This window comes from Raphanus sativus, chromosome 7 (genome assembly GCF_000801105.2).
Source record: "Raphanus sativus cultivar WK10039 chromosome 7, ASM80110v3, whole genome shotgun sequence".
NCBI lineage: Eukaryota > Viridiplantae > Streptophyta > Magnoliopsida > Brassicales > Brassicaceae > Raphanus > Raphanus sativus.
Window position 1 is genome coordinate 12,060,717 of NC_079517.1, and position 4,919 is coordinate 12,065,635.

Genomic DNA, 4,919 nt, shown 5'->3' on the forward strand with positions numbered 1-4,919 from the left:
TGTAACCTCTTGTTGTGCAATGGTTTCTTGACGAAAACAAAATGCACTTCAAATTGTTTTGCTCCACTCGTAATTTCCTTTTAAGAAAACGATTATGTGACATGTTCACTATTATTCTAAGGCTGATATCAAATTCTAGAGAACTTCAGAAAATTCTAAGACGGAAAGAGACAGATAGAAAGATTGAAATCTATAAAGCCAAACCCACGAAGGAACTCATGCCAGTGTCCCCTCACCCTCTGGATTTCTAAGATCATAGTGTCTCTATACAATGTAATTTTGTGTATCTCTATCTTCCATCAAATAATTGAGTCACAATGTTATGGACGTGTAACACATTTTACCCAATCATCTTTTAGGTTTGATGGCAAACTAATCATCCATATTTCATTTTCATAGATGTATATATTTCTTTTTCTTTTTGAGAAAAGATGTATATATTTCTTTCCATATAGTATATGAAATTATAACTAATTATGGAATCTATATGACTATATTAATGGTCTTACGAACCCTTTGTAGACCAGATTTGTGGACATCTTAACCAAATTGATTTGTGAGTTAGTTGTTTGACTAATTAAGCCGTTGGACTATTAGCATAAATGATCTGATGACACTGATCTAGTATATAATACATGGTTTATATAGACATTATCAGTTTTTTATAGACTATCAGTTTGATATTATGGTTTTAATATTTGTTTGGAATAAGTCATTTAAACAATATAACATGACCACTATATCTTAAATATTTTGCGTTTGTTTATTATATGATATGATCACTCCTAAAATAAAATTCTAATTAGAAATTGGTGAATTGATATGTTTTTTTTTGAACTTGAATTGATATGTTTTGAGAAAAAAAACTGACTGTTTTGAAATACTACTAGACTAGATTTTGATCCGCGCTTTTGAAGCGCGGGATATTTTAACATGAAGTTCACTAATAATTTAACAAATATTTTGGTAATTTTTAAAGAGTGTGTATTTAAAATATTTTTTGCATTTAAATTAGTATTTTTAAATTCAACCCGATTGTGATTATACCGGTTAATCCGGAGATCTGACAATTCAATTTATGTTTTTAAAATATTCATATTAAAAAATCATTAAAATCCGAAACTAACCGATTGAACTGATGGATGACCGATATGTAATCTAATTGGATTTAAATTGTAATAGTTTCATAATTTGTAATCTTATAATCGAAATTTTAAAGTTCACTATTTTGCAATTTATGAAATTGTGACGTTCTACAAAATTCTAAAGAGAAACGATAGATATAAATAATTAAGATTAATTATTGTATTATTTGGAAACATTGATAGTAGTATAAAGAAATAAGTATATTGTTTGGAAACGTAGATAGTAGTATAAAGAAATAAGTATATTGTTTGGAAATATGGATAGTAGTATAAATAAAGAAACATTAATGATTTAATGTATGTTTAACTATAAAGTATAAAAGTGTATTTAATTTAAAAACTTACAAAATAAATGTTAGGTCCAACAGAATGTTTCTGTTTTAATAAGATACATGTGATTCGTAATCTTATACAATGACAATACGGAGTAATTTTATTATTCACCGTTTTATATAATCACATGCTATTCAAATATTCTACTAGTCCATAAGAATAGTAACAAAAAGAAACACAATCCTTTTTCATTAGAAAATACGAACCTAAAATTTTTATTATTTGATAGTTCTTAAAATTGCTTCGTGTCATCAACTCTTGACATTTATATTTTCATAGTTCCATTATCCATAGTTTCTCACTATTGCTTTGTTCTTCAATTGTGGATTTAATTAGTTTTAGGGAAATAATATAGTAGGAGTCGGAAGAACAGAGAAGTGACACCAGTTCTTAAAAAAAAAAAAAACTGAGAAGTGATAAAGAAAGAAGGAAAACAAAAGGAAGAAAAAAAGGAAACAAAAGGAAAGCAACAAAAAGCAGTCTCACTTTATCATCGGAAGCTTGAGCCCACTTCTCAGGCTCTCACCACTCCCGATCACGTTGATTCTGGTGCAATAGACATTCGCCACATCATTTCTAACTTGTGTCTTCTTGTCTGAAATCAAACTTTTCCTTGACTAATTACTTTTATTAATAAGTTACTGCACTAGTACTTTTTACAAGAGATCATATAGACTAAAGAATAAAACTAGATTCTAATTTGCAAGGACGGATATTTTTACTTTAATTTTTTTTATTTGTATCTTCTAGTTATATTTTTGTTTTAGTAATTATTTACATAGAATATATTTTTTTTTAAAATAGTTTGACATAACATTTATCAGTAAATCATAATCTTGTTTTACCATAATAATTTTTGAATTTATATTGTTTGGTTTATAGAAACCAATCCGATTCATGGACATTTCATAACAAACTTGTCGTGTTAATGTTAAATTGTCTTAGTTATTTTTCTTAATCATGAAACAAAAGAAACCAGTTATAAATATATATATAAAATATATGAAAATTATATATATAAAAAATATAAAAAAAATGACCTGCACTTTAATCCAATCCAATGATAAGATAGGCCATACCCATAATTAACAAACGATAGGCCAGGCCTATACTTATAAAACTATACAAACAATAAATAACTTAGTGGATCAGGATCATTATGAAACTAAAGTGATGGTTATAAATTTGTTGGACTAAAAATATATCAATAGATCATGATCTTGTTTAATAAAATAGATGGTATATTTGGATTTTAATATTTTTACTTAATTTAAATGAGTATCTTTATTAGAATGAATCCATATAATGATCCACCGAATCCAAACTAAAACTTATAAATAACTAAATAGCGTTTTAATCTTTTATTTAAAAACCAATATCTAAATAACAAAATCGAACCTGAACTCTTACCCTATATAGCCCTATAGTTTCGAATAGAGTAATATAGACTGTACCTTCTACATTAAACATACTTAATTAATTATTCATAGCATGATTAATTGGACAGTGTTAGTTATTTTAAACCTATACTATTTAGTTAAGCATACACTTAACATGAAACAGATAATAATCAATGTATTACACGATCAATACAGAAACGTTCGGTGGTCTGCTGGAACACCGCACGCTCATGTTCTCCACAGCCCGGGTTTTGATCAACTCACAGCGTGTTTCTATCTTTCTATATTTTTTTTGTTTTCATTAATGCATAAATGTAATTTTCTTTATCTTATTCTTCAGTCGAATTAGGTTGCGCAGAGAAAGAGTTTTACAGCCGCCTTGGTATTTTTTTTTTATAATCCACTGATTGTTATGAGTATTCGTCGATTATTACGTTTAAACCTTGCCGATTTGACATATAGTACCGGATTTAACCTATTCAAACCTAAAAAGAAGTAAAAAGTTTTTGATGATTTCGATATAGAGGCCAATAATGAGAAAGATAGCAGTTGTAGTCACCATGAATCTCATAATCTGCTTACACACTTCTATTTGCAGGTTCGATTGAGATTTCAAGAGTAGAACTATGTTTCTGCGACTGGATTAAATTCGGAGAGTTTGAGTGTTCATCAGAATCAAATATAATCGTACTGATTTATATGTTAATAATATTGATGTATTTTGGATGCAGTTATATTTTACTTTATACTGATTTATACGTTAATAATATTGATGTATTTTGGATGCAGTTATATTTTACTTTATGCAGTTATATTTTAGATACAATTATATTTTAAATTAGATATAACTTTTATCAACTGTCATATCTGTGTTTAAATGGAATAGATGCTGAGAGAGATACGATGCCTCCAAATGTTAGAATAACCCTTCTACCATAGAGTTGGGTTTTGACTTTCAACGGCTACTGCCAGCTCCAGATGCACTAGCCAAAGAGCCCTCCACAGTCGTCTACTAATTTAATTATTCACCAAATCCAAGACTTTGCATACTCCTTCTGTTTTCTTTTAGACGTTGTTGTATGATTTCCACACAGATTAGGCACCTAATACAATAGTCTTTTATACCTTTTCCATTAGTTAATTATCATCTCTTCGTAAGACAAAAAGTAGAATTATTCCACTTCAAAAGAAAAATGCAAGGGTAAAAAGAAGGTAAATGTCATTATATTTTGCATTGTTTTCTGGAACGTCAGTTATATTGAAACAAAAAACAAATGCTAAACGTCATTTAAAAGAAAACGGAGGGAGTATCAGTTTTGTTACTGTGTGAAAAGATAACATAGTTTATTAAAAGTAAACGCATAAGTTTAATGTTAAAATATTCTAAATGAGCTATTACTATATATAATTTAGTTATAGCAAATGGTGTTTATTTACAGAGTCTGGTATATTCACTATCCACCCATGTTGGTAGTTCTAGCAATATATTATAAAACATACAATATAGTACAACATTTCAGTTTATTGTTGATGTTTCTTACTATTGTAGATATTGAAGCTGAATCGATTCTATATATCTTTTTATAACACTAAACACCCATTAGACTATGACCTTGATTGTCAAAGCACTAGCATTTGCATCATACTTCTTATTATCCAATCAATATTTCCTCCGTTTTATAAAGAATATCATTTAGACATTTTTCACACATATTTAAAAACTGATCCAAATGTATTTATATTTTCATTAATATTATTTATTTAACTGATAGCATTTTAGATAAATAAATTTATTTATAAGATCAATGCATTTTGCAATTAATATTAAGCTGAAATAAATATAAATTGCATTGAAATTGTAGAAAGACACTTTTTATGAACAATAAAAGATACTAAAATGACACTTAATATAAAACAGAGAGAGTATTTGTGAGAAAACCATTTAGAAATTATTTACAAATGGTAATGCTTTCCAAATATTTTGCTCAATGATCTCATATGAAGCTTTTACTTGAGTATTTGCAAAATTACTAGATTATAA